At 37.8% G+C, this 19420-nt stretch overlaps 1 long non-coding RNA gene across 2 annotated transcripts; it reads right to left on the bottom strand.

Moving 5' to 3' along the window:
- Positions 1–2967: 2967 nt before the first annotated feature.
- On the bottom strand, positions 2968–14519 carry LOC131534619 (uncharacterized). 2 transcript variants are annotated; one of them, XR_009269393.1, is made up of 4 exons: positions 14492–14517; positions 4430–4524; positions 4086–4342; positions 2968–3729 (listed from the first exon to the last, which is right to left on the bottom strand). It is a non-coding gene; the product is annotated as an uncharacterized LOC131534619 (long non-coding RNA). The 2 variants fall into 2 exon arrangements; XR_009269394.1 differs by having other exon boundaries at positions 2968–4342; positions 4432–4524; positions 14492–14519.
- Between the last annotated feature and the right edge of the window lie 4901 nt (positions 14520–19420).

Raw genomic sequence — 19420 nt, 5'->3', positions numbered from 1 at the left:
TCTCCAGGACGGAGTTTGATCTAAAATTAGGTTTATTTAAGGGTTTGAGATCTTGGCCAAATGTGCTCTGACATTAATTCGAAACAGCTCAGCCCAGGTGGGAGGAGGAAAAGAGGGGCCCTCGGTCTGTAAATAAGAGCCAGTCCGTTTTTATCATCTTCTCGGTCTTTTGGAGAGCCTTGGATTGACATTCCTCCCTGCTTGAGCCTGATGCTCCTGCCTGACATCATTAAAGAGGAATGCACGCCGTACGTTCTGTTTCAGTCCCTCCATTTCATGTTTTAATTCCCCTCTTTCCCGAATGCCAATCTAGCCGTGCTTTCATCATATGAGAAAGGACGTTCGGACTTGAGGCAAGTATGAACACCCCCATTCATCGGGACCAAAGCCTGGCAAACACTCAAGAAGCTCAGGCTGTTTTTTGGCTCTGTGGTACCTGCAGACGCTGTAGCTGTCAGGATTTTCACTGACCTACTTTCTGCCAGTGGTGAATATGAGTTATTAGAGGCGCCCGGGGGGCTGAATTTTTCTCTGGACGTATGCAGGGCTCGCCTTTCCCCTCTTGTGCTCAGCGCCGCCTTTGTCTCTGCAGAGAATGATATAAATCAGCCAACGGCTGTGAGGGAAGAATGAAGCTCTGTAGAGTCTCGGAGGGGGTGTAGAGCAGAGCTGCTGAATCCAGTGGTTTCACTGTCTGTGGATTAATATCTTCCTGCTGATAGGGGAGCCATGCTTTATCTGAACATCCAGATCCTTCTCAAGTCCACTACAAATAGATGAGTCCTTCAAGAGCACATTTAATGATGGTGCTGGACACAGATAAAGCATTGTGCTGGACGAACAAGGACTTTAAGGGGTAGTTCATCCTAAAACTAACATTCTGTTGTTATTATTTATTTGCCATATGTCATTCCAAACCCATTTGACTTTCTGTCTTCCACAGAACACAAAAAGAGACATTAGGTAGAATGTTCACACTGCTCTTTTCCATTTAACGAAAGTAAATGGGGACCCAGTTAACGTTTAGCTTTTGTTTAGTCATATGACTTCAGTTTCGCTATCACTAAATCTCTAGACATGCTTAGACCTGAACCTACATAGTGTATGGTGAGTCATTTGCAGTACATGAAGTAAACACTGACCCACTGACTGGTTAACTACTTTTCTGGGTGACTAGTAAACTTGAACTTGTACACAAAGTACCAGATAAGCACAGTAATGACGACTCTGTTCCTCAAACGGAACTTGTAGTATAAAAGTATATGAGCCTTTCCGAGCTCCCGCAGTTCTTCCCAATAAAACACATCAGAATTACATAACCTGTTCACACTGGTGTTTACCTTCTCGCTTATTGTCATTCCAGTGCATGATACGTCATGGGAACAGCCTCCAGAGATTGTAAGATCTGCATCCACATGTACGTGCAATGACATAAACTCGCCCTGTGCAGCATCTTGCGAGGGAGGACAGACATTCACACAAAGGTGTTTGTCCTCATGGCTCAGGGGTTAGGCATTGGGGATTAGCATGCTTTTATTAGATTTTACAAAGGAGGCTTGGAGAGCGACCGGACATGCCCAGGCACGCAGTGAGTGTTCATTACATGTTTTCAGCATGTAAACCTTCATTACATAAGAGGGGTCTCGTACATTCTTACAGAGTGATTCACATGTTCTGGGACATTAAAACACAAGAGCATTAGCAGCCTCTTAAAACATCTTAAGGTGAACCCACATGTAGACCTGCAGCTGTGGACGTTCGTTTGGAACAGGTGTGGATGCACTAGACACTGGAGGGCATGTTCCCATAGTGACCAGTCAAAATAATGATAGGATATGAGATGCGTGTTCACTGGCAGAACAGATCACCAAATCACATAAAGCTTTACACATGCACGCACACTTGTTGATGATTTTTTTGGCAAACGTTAACTGCTACTTGTGTCTGCTTCATCTTACTCTCGGAAGTACATACTCAACCATTCAAAATGAAAATACAGCAAAACAGAAGTGTTAAGTAGTTGTTATAGCATTATTCAGCTCAGAAAGTCTGAGTTTCCAACTTCCTACTCTGAAAAGTACAACTATTGGAACCATTTGAAACCCGGAACTCCTGAAACTCCAATTCCGCAGATCTATGACATCACATGAACATGGCAGCCTCCATTAAAATGTGCGCTGATAAAGTTCCTACTTGCATGTTCAAAAAAATGTTTGCAGAGACTGGTGTTTAAAAAAAAAAAAAAAAAGCTAAAGTTTCTAGCATTGTAGGTACCAATAGAGACAGAGCAACATGCATCAAAATCTGAAAACCATGCCCACCGAGGGGAAAACAATCCAATGCTCTCCATTGACTTTGTATTGCGGGAAGCTGCCTCCTTGTCATTTCTGACTTATAACAAAAAACAGAACAATGCCTAAAAGCTGCTATGTGACAAGGTGTACAGTAAACAAACTAAAAAACCCAGAACTAGGTTTTTATAAGATTTCGACCCAAAAAACGAGCATTAAAGGACACAAAAGTAAAGCACAACGTATTATATTACTCTGAGAATTGCGCCCACTGGAGGGAAATGTAATCGGCGATAGGAAACATTCATTATTTTTAACCATGTCAAAGGATTATTTCACCACCCTATGTGAACCTGAGAGGAGGAGATATATTGAGAGACTAAATTTTATTGGTCTATGTCAGTGCCCCTTTTCCTTACCTTATTTTTTTTTGAGAAATTATCCAACTGAATGTTAGCTTGTTTACTTTACACTTTGTCATATAGAAGCTTTTAGGCATTGTTCTGTTTTTTGTTAACAGTCAGAAATGACAAGGAGGCAGCTTCCCGCAATACAAAGTCAATGGAGAGCATTTTGGGCATGACCTAAATGCGCTATGTCTCTATAGAGTAGTAGGCAAGTGCACTGGCGTATAACGCTGTTGCGTTACGGGTGTCCCTAGTTCAAATCCTGGCTTGAGGACCTTTCCCGATTCCCGATAATAAAGACAAAACACCAAAAAACAAATCTTTAAAAAAACATTCTAGCATTGCATGTCTTCATTTATTCTCCACAAATTGAGGTACATTCTTGACTGCAAAGCTAGCGGTAGCACTGCTATTTTTGTCTTCCAGCCACCAGAGAATGAAACACCTTTATGGTCAGAGATATCAAGTAGGAATATCCTGTATCTGACATTAAATGCATTATTAGAGCAGCAGTTCCTCTGGAGTAGTCTGGGATTAAGTGTCTTGCTCAAGGCCCAACTGTGATCAAACCAGAAACTTTGAGCTTTAGCTGTTAAACCACTCCATGGGAATAGCAGGAAAGCATGGTTTAGATTGACTTTTCATTTTCAAAGAGATTTTCCTGTTTTGTAAGATTTGGAGTGACTGAATCAACCCTCAGACCCCAAATGACACTTTACCCAAGGCACACCATAAAACCTCCCGGACATCTGCGTCTGATGGCACGCAAAACCACCCGACAATCACACCACTGTTATACGGGAGCCAATCTCCTGAGGGCATTTGGGTTCGTCTGCCCCGTTTCCAGTACAGCAGTGTCAGATGCATGTTGAAAGCAGTGGCATGCGGTTTCTGTGCTGTCCCAGCCGTAGCTTTGAAATACCAGCCCCACCGCAGGCTATTTTAGGGCCAGCCACAATCATGCTCGCTCGCTGCCCAGATACTGTCGTTCTTTTGGGGCCTGTGTCTCAGCGCTGGTCCTCTGTGCATCCCTGAAATTGCAAAGTAGTGAGCCAATGGCATCATGAGTGTCCGTCAGCAGGCTTTGGCAAGGTGCAGTCTCTAAAGAGTCCTCATGGCAGTTCTCCAGGTGAAGAAAGGACATATTCTTTTTATTCTGAAAGTCTTAAATACTACTTCTGACAGTTCTCTGCAATACCTACCCTCTCATTGAGCTTAACTATTCATTTAGCAGATGCTTTATACCCAAAATGACTTGCAGTACACTTATTACAGGGACAACCCTCCTGGAATGACCTGGGGTCAAGTGTTTGCCCAGGATGACTCAAATACTCAAACCAACAACTAGATGTTTGTAGAACTTCATACTAAGTTTGTTTCTACTCACCTAGTTTAGCAATGATCCAGTAAGGTAAATCTTGTGGACTAAATTATCTCATTCTTGGGTGTACCTTGTCTCCTGTCAAGGTAAGCTGTTGTTATGTGATTCATCTAAACTTCTCTTCCATTGGTCCGTCGACAGGAGTGCCATTGTGGCACCTCTGATCATACGTAAGCTTCCAATCTCTTCATGCATCAGCTCTGAACAAAAGGCAGATCCTCTCCATGTTTTGGATTTTCCACCCTCATCCTTTGCAAGTCAAGCTTGAGGAGAGCAGACAAGAAGGAAAACTGTTTATGAGGGTTGAAAACAGAGATACTGGATTCTGGTAAATATGACATTTTACACACACGTTCACAGGTGTCTTTAGAGCATCATTGCTTTTAGATTTCACTTGATATATCCAGAAAGTAGCCGATGTCAGTCGAGGAGATGGGGAAAGGCACTGTGAGGGAGAGATGGAAGGAGAGAGAGTGAGAGACAGTAATCATTACAGGACTTAAAATAGAATAATTAGAGGAGCTGTGTGTACTGTTCCTCTGCCCGCGCTGACCACAAGTACAGCCATTTACTCTTGATGCTTTTCCGATACCGGCCATTTATCACTGTTGTCTGTTTGTTACTTTCTTTGTCTATTTTTTACGTTTGGAAGATGTAAAATGAGGGAAATCCTTTTCTGAGTAGGAAAATATACTTAATATTGAACTCGTCAGGGTTTTGTGGGTTGTTGCCAGGGGTGTTGTTATCGACAAGCAGTGTTGAGAAGGTTACTTTAGAAATGTAATAGGTAACAGATTGCAAGTTACCCTATTTAAAATGTAATAAGTAGTGTAAGTATTTCAATTACTTTATTAAAGAAATGTAACATTACATTTGCTTACTTTTTGCTTACTTTTCCAAATTTCTAACAAATGTTTTCAACTGTTAATCATTTTCAAACATTTAAAGCAGGCAGGGTTAACCTTACAGTAGTGCTCAACACTGGTTACTGTCAGACTTTCAAAATCCTTCATCACTAGAATTAAGATTATAATAATTTCATTTAAAAGCACAGCCATCAAATCAGAGCACCAGAGCAATTTAGCACCTCTTTTTACTTTGAGGTTAAATGCAGATATAAAATCATAACAAGATATAGTTTAATAGCTATGATACCGTTTTGAAATCAAATCCTTGAATAGCTATGCAGGAAACACTGGTATCTAACATTGCCTTAAAAAAAAAACAGTGGCTGGTTACTAGGGTGTTGAGAGGCTGTTCTGGGTGGTCACTAGAGCATTCCTAGGCTAAGGTGTTCCTGCATTTTTGGTGATTTGGGTGGTAACGTGTGCTAGGCTGTTGGTGGGGTGTTCTAGGTAGTTGCTAGATGGCTCAGGCTTGGTAGAGCCTGAAGAGCCCATCCTCAAATTATGTTCTGGTTTCTTTCAATGTAAGTGTAGCATATTTTTTCACCCTTTTATGTGTGGTAGGCAAATCAGTTTGGCAGTCAGATGTCATTAAACATGTTGTGAGCATGTATGTATATACAGAAAATGGTCTGTGTGTTTTTAGAACCCACATTTGGTTATCTTCGAATCTGTTGTGCATTAATATAATGTATTTGTGTGTGATTACAGTGGAGATCTGAAAGACAGGAATTCGGCACTTGAACCAACTAAATTTTTGATGACATCTTGATCAAAGCATCAAAGTAGTGGAACAGTTCTCATTTGAACAGTGCACTTCCTGAAGCTGGTGTGTAAAATCAAATGGGAATATACAGATTTTTCAACAAACAGATTGAAAAACGCAATACATCAATCAATCTAAGAGGGGCCGTTTTTCCTCTGGGGCTCATTTGCTGCAACAAGCCACAAAAAAGGATCTTAGCTTGATGCTCGCTAAATACTTCCATTTGATGATTCCTGACTGCTCATGAAAGTGACATGCACTAATTAAACAAAGATCAACTATGTCTCTTTTGTTTCCAGGTCATATACCAAAGTCCGGAAACAAAGATTGTCAAAATTAGAAAAAAAAAAAAAACATCAAAAGGGATATTCTCCTCTGGTGCAGTAGTGTTTAATCGTTCCCAGAGTGCTCGTGTTTCACTGACATCCGTACTCTGAATGGTTTAAAGCATTGATTAACGATATCAATGTTTGATCTGAATTGCAGTAAAATGTATTCAAGATGCTGAATTACTTTTTTGTTGTTAGCATTCATATTTTTAGCCCTAAATTCAGATTTCTTTGATTGTAATGCTGGTGATTAATTGATTTCAATTAAATAACCTAGCCAAAACTCTAACTAACCATAACCCTGACTAATCCTAACCCTAAGGCTAGTATTTACTGGGAAATCAGATGTTGTAACAGAGTTATGGAATTGAAAATCAGGTTTTTCATCAGTGTTTTCCTCCATATAGTGGACTTCAGTGGGACCCAACGGGTTGAAGGTCCAAATTGCAGTTTCAGTGCAGCTTCAAAGGGCTCTACGTGATCCCAGCCAAGGAATAAGGGTCTTATTTTGCGAAACGATCAGTCATTTTCTTAAAACAATAAAAATGTATATCATTTTTAACCACAGATGCTCGTCTTGCACTAGTTCAATTTCATGCATTACGCAATCACGTTGGAATAACGCGTGTCTTAGGTGGAATTACTGACTCAGTGTTTACAAAGCAAATGTGCAAAGAAAGTCAAACGACCTTTACAAAAAAATACGTTGGAGGAGAAAATGAGATGGAGTTTTTTGCCCTACTCTACCTTTTTGAACCGAAGTACACAGACGAAGAACTAACCACACGTGACCTTTTCAACATGATTACATAATGCGTGAAGTCATGCATGCGCATCGCAGAGCTAATGCAAGACGAACATTTGTGGTTAAAAAGTATATAATTTATTTATTTTTTAAAGAAAAATCCAATCGTTTTGCTGGATAAGACTCTTATTCCTCGACTGGGATCGTGTAGAGCCCTTTTAATCTGCATTGAAACTTCAGTTTGGACCTTCAACCCATTGGCCACCATTGAAGTCCACTATATAAGGAAAAGTCCTGGAAAGTTTTCCTCAAAAACCGTAATTTCTTTTCGACTGAAGAAAGAAATACATGAACATCTTTAATGACATAGGGGTGAGTAAATTATCAGGAAATTTTTATTCTGTAAGTGAACTAATCCTGTAAGTAGCAAATCCTGGAAAATGAGAGTATTGGCTATTAAAAAATGGACAAGGCCTTTGATATGTCCTTACCAAACAGTAGGAAATACTACACCGCAATTTACCTTGTAACTATTTTGAAAACAGCTGAAGTAGTGACCAGCATCGCTACTTTTAGTCAAACATTGTTAGCATTTGTAGCAGGCCTTGGCGAACCTTTTAGAGCTCCCAAAAGTGATGAAGTTTACAAATGGCATGCTTGGTGTTGTTTATATTGTAGCCGCAGCAGAACTAAATACAATGCAATTTGCAGGAAACGTGCTGTAAATTCACCAACCCAATTAAATTGGACTGTATTACAAGCTGCTGGTGAAACCGGAGCCTTATTTTAAGGCGCTCATTAATCAATGCCAAACCCCAGGGCTCACAGCAGCCCGGCTGATGCAGGACATGTAATTAACTCTTTAAATACAGGGAATAAAAATCAGGGCTGATTGCAGATACCAGTTATCCTTCCTGAGGGACGCAGACCATTAGCTTCCTAATGGGTCTTGCCCCGCAGAGGCGTAAACCATCAGCGGAACTGGCTCCGATCCAAACCGCAGGCCTCGTTACGCCGCAGGAAACGAAGAATCACGTGTATGCTCCTTTAGTGCAATTTTTAAAATAACCATCATCTGAAGATGATTGGCGTCTCCATGACCTCGGTTAATAAATTGAGGTTGTGGAATTCCAGCGGCATCCTGTTGGTAGAACACTAGGTCATAAGAGTCAAAAATGAGCTGGTTGGGTTGTTTTGAGTAGCGTTGCCATCTACAATTAAGTTTTGGTACCAGGGAAAACTCATTTGGTGCCGGTTGTGCCAGCAGCAGTTGATGAGATGAGCAGGCGTGTATGTGGTTAAAGAGCGGTTTGTTGCACTGTGCAATGAAATATAATGTAGAACGACACGGTGAGGAGAGCGAGAGAGAGTTTAACCGTAAAATAGCCTGCACCGTTCATTTGAGTAATCAGTCGCGGGATGCGAGTTTAATAGCCTTTAATGGTCTGTTTCCTGATATCAACTCCAATCAGCGGTCAAAGTGCTCAGCCATTCATGAGCTTAGAAAAACACATTTTCTGAAAATAGCTCCATTCGTACCTCGCCCATGTTCCTTAATGAAATGGAAAAGTAAAAAAAAAAAGACGTGGAACCACTGAGGGCAACAGTTGTACTCTTCTTGTTCATTAGTGTAAAGAGAAAACAAACTGCAGAACAAATTAACGCTAACCTTAATTCCTACTTTTACTGGAGTAGCTCTATAAAAGGAGCTCGGAGGAGACGCGACTGCTTTTAGAAGCGAGCGGTCGCATTTTTAAACCTTTGGGTTGGTTTTGGCAGCGCTCTCGTTCAAACGACCTTTGTGTTTCTCATTATGCTGCTCATACGGAAGATGTTAGCAGCACGAACCCTGTTAGCAGAATGCTAATCACTGTGACAACCAAGATTGAATGCAGTCCAGGTTAGCGTCGAATTCATAACCAAGAGGTAAACACCAATCACAATTGGAGGCAGACCTCGGAGGTCAAACGCTAAGCTCTTTTATCCCAGGTCTCTGTGCATGTAAAATGTTTACAGGGTCTCTGGTGGAGTGATCCACACCTGTGAGGCCACAGAACACATGCCCTTTAATGGAGTTACTGCTGGTAGCCTCGTGTAAAGCTAACGCTAGTTACAAATGTTAAGAACTCTCATCCAGCATTAACATGCATCTTCTGCAGCTTCAAGAGTTTGGCGTTCATTTTTTAATTTTTTGGGGTCTTGTGTGTGTGTGTGTTTTATGTTTTTGAGTAATAGTTTTTTGTCTTTTTCATCATATTCAATCATTTTAATCTATACAAAAAATTCTATATATAATATTATAAATATTATATACTATATTAAAATATTTATATATAAAAATAAAAATTATGGATATACATTGTGTGTTTGTGTGTATATGTATACATGTGTGTGTGTGTATGTGTGTATACAGTATATATGCACATTGCAATATAAAGATTACATTTTTAATAGGTTAATTAATACATATTTAATATATATAATAATTTAATAATTATAATATTGTTAAATATAGTACTTACTGTATATTAAAAATTGTTTAATTTGTTTATTTAACTATTTTTAATAAACCTTAAAAACAAGACTAAAGAAGTTAAAAAATATAATTGATCTCTTTCCACACTTCCAAAATTGTATATATATATATATATATATATATATATATATATATATATATATATATATATATATATATATGTGTGTGTGTGTGTGTGTGTGTATAAATATGTGTGTTTGTGTATGTGTATATATATATATATATATATATATATATATATATATATATATATATATATATGTATATATATATATATATATATATGAAGAGTTCATTTGTAAAAACAGATATCAATCAAACTGCAGTTGGGTTGTTTTGATTAAATAAAAATAACTAAAAAATACAGCTAACTAACACAATAAAAACGTGGTAACCCAATAAAAACATGATTTATGAAAATTAATAAAATGGAGTTATCTGTTATATACATATATATATATACATATGCAGTACATACATATATAATATATATATATACAGAATATATGTATTATTAAAATTTTAATAATTTTATTTTCAAAATGTATATATTCATATATAATTTACATAATTCATGTAATGTGTGTAATATCTAATTTATATATGTGCCTGTGTGTATACATATATACAAGCATATGTTTCATGTGTTTCCTTCATATATGTAACACTTTAGATTACATTTATAAAAATGACATAACACTGATAACATTTTTGATTAGTTTTTTACAGTGAATGATAGTCCAGTTTGGAGCCTCAATAAGGGCCAATAAAACACATAGCTCATAGCTCATTATGTTCTGCATAAAGGGCCACAAAACACCGCCGTCCCTTTACTTTCCAAATGAAATTAGACGGTGCCTCAGAGGTTTGAGTGAAAACACCTGGTCGGTGTATGAAGCGAGAGTGGACTACATGTTTTTAGGCCTTGGCATACAGCATATAGCACAGCTCCATCTTGCTCCACAACATTGTAACAGTCATCCTAGCAATCGTACCAATGCACTTTTAGACCCCTACAGAGTTTTACAGAGTACCACCGCAAAGTCCAAGTACAATCTTTCCAGGATTAGTCTTTCCATGATTTAACGCTGCTCTCTCCTGACCCCTGGAATGCAGTGAATGACGGATCTATTTTCTTACATTGTTTCACCTGCTCTAAATAGAACCACATGTTGCGAGGAACCGCCTCAACGGTCTTTCAGCCCTAATGGGAAGCATATTGGGGGGTTATAAGGAGCCGCAGACAGCCGAAGGGGCTTCCATTAGACCAAAGCGTGACACTCGGAGGAAGATGAGGGCAGCGTATGGAGATAATACCACAAATCAGAGGTGAATTATGGGGCAATGCCATGAAAGGAAGTCCCATCAAAATCCAAAACTCAATCAGTCTCCAGGCCCAAGTTACTGTGAAGTCCGTGTAGAGTTACAGAGGAATCTGATAGGTCTCTCTGCTCGCATGTTCTCTGATTACGGTGATTTGCTGGTTGAAATTTACATGTTTTTTGCGATGATGTTTTTGCTTGGTTTCAGACTGACTTTTCTGCATGCTGGTGTTGATCCTATGGTGTTAAAGACCTTGTTGTTCTTAATCACTGGTTTGAGATTAGTGCAGTCGATTGGGGTGAGACCTTTTAAGCTAAATTTTAATTCCAACAGATTGTAGCCTTGAGGCCAAATGCGACGATTTATCTTAAAGCCACCATAGACTGCTAAAGAAACCAGACACTACTACAGGCTAGTGTGGTTATTTTTTGTATCTTTTTCTCAGTAAAGACTTGTCCTTAAAAAAAAAAAGATTAAACCAGCCTTGAGGCTCCGATATATTCATGGCGAAGTTCATTTTTGCTGTTCGTTTAGGGGTAAAAAGCAGTTTGAAATAGCAGTGAGTTACCATTAGCGAACATCTCGACTTTCAATTACTACTATAAAGCAGCTCTCTGTTGTGTTCATATTTTGTGTTTGTAACTGAAAACAAGAAATTTACCGAAGAATTCTTCCATGTCAAAGAAGGCGGAGCCACAGAGCCACGCCCACCTTTTATGTCACGTCCGTGATAAGTTTGCTTTGTCAAGTTGTTTTCAAACTTTGTTTTGGCCTGATTTTGTTCAAGAGTGTTAAACCAGTTCTTTTTTTAATTTTACTTCAAGTATATTGGGGCTTTTATCTAGTTTGCTGGTCTTAACTAGCCATCAGACTCTTGTCTCATTCTCTTGTCAGTTTATAAGTGTCAACTAGCAGCAAACAAATGCCAAAACTACTTTAAAAGCATGAAAAATTTGCAAAAACTAGCAGAATATAAGCATTGGCTAGGCTGAGACAAGAAACCCACATTAAATATGGTTTAAATGGTTTGTTTCTTCTTCAGCAGTGTGGACTAGTCAACTTGTGTTTTGTCTTGATTTTGTTGTACGTATTAACTAACTTGTGAACAAAAAATTGATTAAACTAGTCTTGCCTGTATAGTTTTCTGGTCTTAAATGGCCATCAAACTGATTTTTACTAATCAGGCTGTAAGTGTTTGGCCACTTGTTAACTAGCTGCAAAATAGTGCCAAAAACTACTTTAAAACCATCAAAAATGAGCAAAAACTAGCTGAATATAATTACTGGCCAGGCTGTCTCATTAAGCTGAGACAAGAAAACCACATTAATATGATTTAAACCATTTGTTTATTTTTCAGCAATGTGTAGCCTACTAGTCAGCTTGAGCTTAAAGTAACTAACTTAAAACTGATTAAACTCGCCTGTTCTTAACTGGCCATCAAAATGATTTTCACTTGTCAGGCTGGCTGTCTCTAATGTTTTTAGAAGTGTTTTAGGTACTCGTCAAGCTAACAGGTGCCCAAAAACTGCTTTAAAATAATCCAAAATTAACAAAAACTAGCTGAATATCAGCAATGGCCAGACTGACCAATAAGCCGAGACCAGAAAACCACATTAAGTTGGCTTAAACGGTTTCATCTTTAGCAGTGTGGACAAGTCGACGTGCGATTTTTGCTGAACATAAATAGCTAACTTGTGAGCAAATGCTAAACATGCTAAATTTGGCAGAAAAATAGTGCCTTTAGCTGGAAAGCACTGGTTTCGGGAAGCACATCGTGACTCATGTACTGTATATCAGTCCAGCTAGTACTGCTAGCGCTCATGATTAGCCAAGCAGGTGTCCATTTCAAGCTTTAGCCTGCTGCTCATGTTTTCCTGTATGAAAGTTAGGTTTAAGTTCATTCTTACAGTGAGCTCATTTCTCACACAACATGTGGGAAACAATTTGTTTGTTTTTTTAAAGCTGTCTAGCAATTGTAGTAGCTTATCAGCGATGGCAGCCTTGTTAAATATGCCCAGAATGAACGTTGCTGAACTCATTTATTCTTGTAACACTGTCATGTGCCATTTTTCGATGAAATGTTTGGTTTTTTGAAGACTTTAGCAATTGTAAGTGTTTAGCAAATGTTAGCCTTTTACTGTGCAACAGTGACATCTTGTGGCTGTAAAGGTAACAACAGGCTTGCTCCAGACTCTGTTTATGGTTTTATTTTAGGCATTGTAAATTATACACATGCATCTCCACAGATTATTTATGCGTTTACTACATACAGCACATCTGTCACCGCTGGTATCGGAGTCACAGATCTGTGAAGGGGATCTGAGGGGAACAATTCCACCTGATGAGTGACAGGCAGACAGCTGCAGAGTGGTAAGAGATTGAGATGTGCGTCGAATCACGTAACTCAGAGAACTCACTGCAAAACTGAAGCTCATCGCTGATTTCATTTTTATATCGACAATTAAACAAAAAACACTTGCAATCGTGAAAGAGAATAAGCTGACAATTCATGCATATAGTCTGTAATAGCCGAAGTTTTGCAGTGTGCAACAAAAATGTGGTTAAAATTGTGCATGGGGACACATTTCTCACTTTATAGAGTGTTTTTGGCCTAAAACACACACAGTACACACGTTTAGATCACAGAAACTCTCCCTATGCAAAATATACTGTAGTATGTAGCATTGTTATTTTAGAATCATACTATTAGCCTATATTTTTTGTTAACGTTTTGTATTAGATTTATTTTTATATTTTCTGCTTTTAAACCAGCATTTAAAAAAATGAAAAGTACTTTAAGTTTGAGTAATTTTTAATGTATTTGATTTATTTAGTTGTATCTGATTTATTTTGATTTATTTTTATTTCGCCAAATATTTTTATTTAGTTTATTTTAGTACTTTAAATTAAACTAAACCAAAATAAGAAATGTTGCTTTGGCAGCTATCTGGAATAAAATAAGTATTTTTAAATTTGTATAGGCTATTCTTAATTTAATTTTAGTTCAAGCATTTTTTAATTATAATGTTTTTTAATCTAATTGAATTTATTTTAGTGCTTTGTTAAAACAAACAACAATTAGAAATAGAAATGTTGATGGATGGATGGATGTACACAGTGCTGCTTGAAAGTTTGTGAACCCTTTAGAGTTTTCTATATTTCTGCATAAATATGACCCAAAACATCATCATTTTCACATAATTCCTGAAAGTAGAACCGAATCAAACAAGTGAGAGAAAAATATTTTCTTTGCAGGGGCGTAAATTTCATCTAACAGTAGGGGGGGACAATACACATAAAAATTCTGAAGAGCAATTTTTGAAGGGGACACAAATAATACAGCCAAAATTGTACTTGTAAGGATAGATATGCGTACACAGCATGGACCATGTTTAAATATGAGTTCGGTTCACCACGCGGTCATATTATAATTAGTATTTTGCGTCATCTATAGTATTTTAGGTTTTGTCTGAAACCTAGTAACTTACTTCTCTTTCGCATTAATTCAACCGCATTAAACCCACTGATCTGCCACTTAACATCATATTGAACGAAACCCAACACATAGGAGTACAATATTAGCCTAATATCAGTTCACACACAGGCTTGTCGCCATGTTAGTTGTAGTGGGTGACAAGCTACGGTATTAAGCTTGTTAACCTTATAATTGCTCATAGAAAAAACATCAAGGATATCATAAAATTGTCATGACTAATTTATTAATGATCCAGCATCATCTGTATTAAAGAGAAAGAACCATTTCACCCGATGTTTAAAGAGAATAAAATAGCCTTGACAGCCTACTTACACATAACTAACTTGCTCTCTCCTGCCGGACTCGTGTGTGTGTGTGTGTATCGGTAAAGAAGGAAAGCAGGCAGTGGACCAAACCACTATGAGGCAAGGGAGGGGGGAATCAAAACATTTCTGAACTTAAAACGTTTTTTTTTCGTTTATTTTGTTTTACTAATCACACAATTATTTTAAGTATATGTCCATTATATTATTTTCAATACACAGAGTCGCTTGTAATGATATTTTTAGGGGGGACAAGCCTCAGATAGGGGGGTCCCCCCCTACGCCTATGTTTCTTTGTCATTTATTTATTGAGAAAAATGATCCAGTGTTACATATCTGTGCATTGCAAAAGCATGTGAATCTTTGCTTTCAGTATCTGGTGTGACACCCTTTTGCTGCAGTAACTGAAGGTGAAGTTTCTTGTAAATGCTGCTCAGTCCTGCACAATAACATGTAGGAGTTTTAGCCCGTTCCTTAGTGCAGAACCACTTAAACTTTGTGATGTTGGTGGGTTTCCTCCTATGAACTGCTTGCTTAGGTCCTTCCACAACATTTTAATTGGATTAAGGTCTGGACTTTGACTCAGCTGTTCCGAAACATTAACTTGGTTCTTCTTTAACCATTCTTTGGTAGAATGACTCGTGTGCTTGGGGTTGGTGTCTTGCTGCATGGCCCACGTTCTCTTGAGACTCTGTTCTTAAACAGATGTCCTGATGTTTTCCTTTAGAATTTGCTGGTATAATTCAGAATTATTTGCAGGCTGTCCTGGCCAAGATGCAGCAAAACAGGCCCAAGCCATGATACTACCACCACCATGTTTCACAGATGGGGTAAGATTATTAAACTGGAATGCAGTGTGTTCATAATAGCTTCTCATTAAACCAAGAAGTTCCATTTTGGTTTCATCCATCCATTAAACCTTTCTCCAATAGTGCTCTGGCTTGTCCACATGATCTTTAGCAAGCAATTTTGTTTTTGGAGAACAGTGGCTATCTTCTTGTAACTCTGCTATGCACACCATGGTTGCTCAGCGTTCTCCTGATGGTGGGCTCATGAACATTAACATTAGCCAATGTGAGAAAGACCTTTAGTTGCTTAGAAGTTACCCTGGAAACTTTTGCAACCTCGCAGACTAAACGTTCTGCTTTGAAGTGATCTTTGTTGGTCGACCACTTCTCTGGAAGATAACAGTGGTCTTGAATTTCCTCCATTTGTACACAATCTGTCTGACTGTGGATTTGTGGAGTCAAAACTCTGTAGAGATGGTTTTGTAACCTTTTCTAGCCTGATGAGCAACATCAACTCTTTTTCTGAGGTCCTCAGTAATCTCCTTTGTTTGTGGCATGATTCATTTCCACAATCATGATCAGACTTTGATAGATCCCTGTTCTTTGAATAAAACAGGTCACGTACTGACATTTGATAGTCATTGCACTGACTGAAAACACCTCTGAACAGATGGACTCTAATTTCACCTTTAAATGAACTGCTAATCCAAGAGATTCACATACTTTTGCAACGCACAGATATGCAATATTGGATCATTTTCATGAATAAATAAATGACAAAGAAAATATTTTTGTCTCATTTGTTTGATTGGGTTCTCTTTGTCTACTTTCATGATTTGTGCAAAAATCTGATTATGTTTTGGGTTATATTTATGCAGAAATATAGAAAATTCTAAAGGGTTCACAAACTTTCGTGCAGTATTGTGTATATATATATATATATATATATATATATATGTGTGTGTGTGTGTATATGTATATATATATTAATTAAAATGATGCTTTAATTTTCAAGTTTTAGTAATCTTTAATATCTATTTAATTTATTTAATGTAATTAATTGAATCTAATCTAATTTCATTTTATTTATTAGTTTTAATTAATAAAGTTTTAGTTATTTTATTAGTTTGAGAGAAATGTTGCCTTGGAAAGTAGCTGAAATTAAACTTATTATATATATTATTTATTATTTATATATATATTTTAATATATTATATAAACACCACACACACACACACACACACACATATATATATATATATATATATATATATATATATATATATATATACAGTGAGGAAAATAAGTATTTGAACACCCTGCTATTTTGCAAGTTCTCCCACTTAGAAATCATGGAGGGTCTGAAATTGTCATCGAGGTGCATGTCCACTGTGAGAGACATAATCTAAAAAAAATCCAGAAATCACAATGTATGATTTTTAACTATTTATTTGTATGATACAGCTGCAAATAAGTATTTGAACACCTGAGAAAATCAATGTTAATATTTGGTACAGTAGCCTTTGTTTGCAATTACAGAGGTCAAACGTTTCCTGTAGTTTTTCACCAGGTTTGCACACACTGCAGGAGGGATTTTGGCCCACTCCTCCACACAGATCTTCTCTAGATCAGTCAGGTTTCTGGCCTGTCGCTGAGAAACACGGAGTTTGAGCTCCTCCAAAGATTCTCTATTGGGTTTAGGTCTGGAGACTGGCTAGGCCACGCCAGAACCTTGATATGCTTCTTACAGAGCCACTCCTTGGTTATCCTGGCTGTGTGCTTCGGTCATTGTCATGTTGGAAGACCCAGCCTCGACCCATCTTCAATGCTCTAACTGAGGGAAGGAGGTTGTTCCCCAAAATCTCGCAATACATGGCCCCGGTCATCCTCTCCTTAATACAGTGCAGTCGCCCTGTCCCATGTGCAGAAAAACACCCCAAAGCATGATGCTACCACCCCATGCTTCACAGTAGGGATGGTGTTCTTGGGATGGTACTCATCATTCTTCTTCCTCCAAACACGTTTAGTGGAATTATGACCAAAAATTCTATTTTGGTCTCATCTGACCACATGACTTTCTCCCATGACTCCTCTGGATCATCCAAATGGTCATTGGCAAACTTAAGTCGGGCCTGGACATGTGCTGGTTTAAGCAGGGGAACCTTCCGTGCCATGCATGATTTCAAACCATGACATCTTAGTGTATTACCAACAGTAACCTTGGAAACGGTGGTCCCAGCTCTTTTCAGGTCATTGACCAGCTCCTCCCGTGTAGTTCTGGGCTGATTTCTCACCTTTCTTAGGATCATTGAGACCCCACGAGGTGAGATCTTGCATGGAGCCCCAGTCCGAGGGAGATTGACAGTCATGTTTAGCTTCTTCCATTTTCTAATGATTGCTCCAACAGTGGACCTTTTTTCACCAAGCTGCTTGGCAATTTCCCCGTAGCCCTTTCCAGCCTTGTGGAGGTGTACAATTTTGTCTCTAGTGTCTTTGGACAGCTCTTTGGTCTTGGCCATGTTAGTAGTTGGATTCTTACTGATTGTATGGGGTGGACAGGTGTCTTTATGCAGCTAACGACCTCAAACAGGTGCATCTAATTTAGGATAATAAATGGAGTGGAGGTGGACATTTTAAAGGCAGACTAACAGGTCTTTGAGGGTCAGAATTCTAGCTGATAGACAGGTGTTCAGATACTTATTTGCAGCTGTATCATACAAATAAATAGTTAAAAAATCATACATTGTGATTTCTGGATTTTTTTTTTTAGATTATGTCTCTCACAGTGGACATGCACCTACGATGACAATTTCAGACCCCTCCATGATTTCTAAGTGGGAGAACTTGCAAAATAGCAGGGTGTTCAAATACTTATTTTCCTCACTGTATATATATATATATGTATGCATACATACATATTATTTCAATTACATTATTTCATTTGCAGTTTATTTTGTTTTAATTAGCGAAATATATATTTTATATGTATGTATGTATGTATATATATATATATATATATATATATATATATATATATATATATTTATATTAATGACCCATTTTTGTCATAGTGCTTGACTTTCATTTGCAGTTGTTGCATTTCCGCTGGCGTTGTCCTGGTTTGTCTCTGGCAGTGTGGGCATGTTATGTTCTGTCCCAGGACATCTCGTTACAGCACACAGATATTGTGCTGATGTGATCCAGTGAGAGGAGTGTGAGGAGGATGAGGCGGCAGGCCTTCCTCTGTATAAACACTGATTCAATGCATTAAGCATTTGACAAAGACTTATCAAATTCCTTTTAAACAAACTTTGCAACAACATCATTCCTCAAATCATGCATCTTTTTGAAAAGAGGTGTGTTATTTCTTCTTAAGTACTGAATCTCCCAAGGTTGCTACTGAGGAGTTTGTGTGGGTCTGTTCTCTGTACAGCAGCTTTGGAACAATACAGTATGATTTGAGCTTTACAAAGCAAACTGAAGACATGCAGATCAAACAATAGCATGAATTGTTAGTCAAGATGTGCGGCTCAGGGAGAGCATGCAGGGCTACCTTGAGGTAAATAATTCCATTTAAAGCTAAAAACAAGTCACACTTTTCTCCAAGGTTCTTTTGAGCCGCGATCAGGTGATAAATGACATCCCTGCGATTGTGTAAAGTTCTGCAAGGACATTGAAAAGAAGAGTTTAATGGATTTAGGACAGAATTCGTACAGATTGAATGTTTTTTTCTCACATTTGGTTTAGTTTCTCATTTTGTATTTCAGAAACATGCATTTATGTTTGTAATTTGTAAGAACTTTTTAGTCTAGTTTGTTAGTAAACCATCATATGCTGGTGTTTTGAAGAACCTGTGAATCAAAATATTGATCTGAAGAACCAATAATGAAACATCAATAACCAAAAATCAATCTCCAAAAAGCATAGATTTTGTGTTTGTTTTGGAAAGAATTCTCTTCTGCTCACCAAGGCTGCATTTGTTTAAATAAACATTACAGTAAAAACAGTAATATTGTGAAATATTATTACAATTTAAAATAACTGTTTTCTATTTGAATATATTATAAAATGTAATTTATTTCTGTGATCAAAGCTGAATTTTCAGCATCAGTCTTCAGTGTCACATGATCATTCAGTCTAATATGCTGATT

This window comes from Onychostoma macrolepis, chromosome 25, assembly GCF_012432095.1.
Source record: "Onychostoma macrolepis isolate SWU-2019 chromosome 25, ASM1243209v1, whole genome shotgun sequence".
Taxonomy (NCBI): domain Eukaryota; kingdom Metazoa; phylum Chordata; class Actinopteri; order Cypriniformes; family Cyprinidae; genus Onychostoma; species Onychostoma macrolepis.
This window is presented reverse-complemented; position numbering and strand designations above follow the sequence as displayed.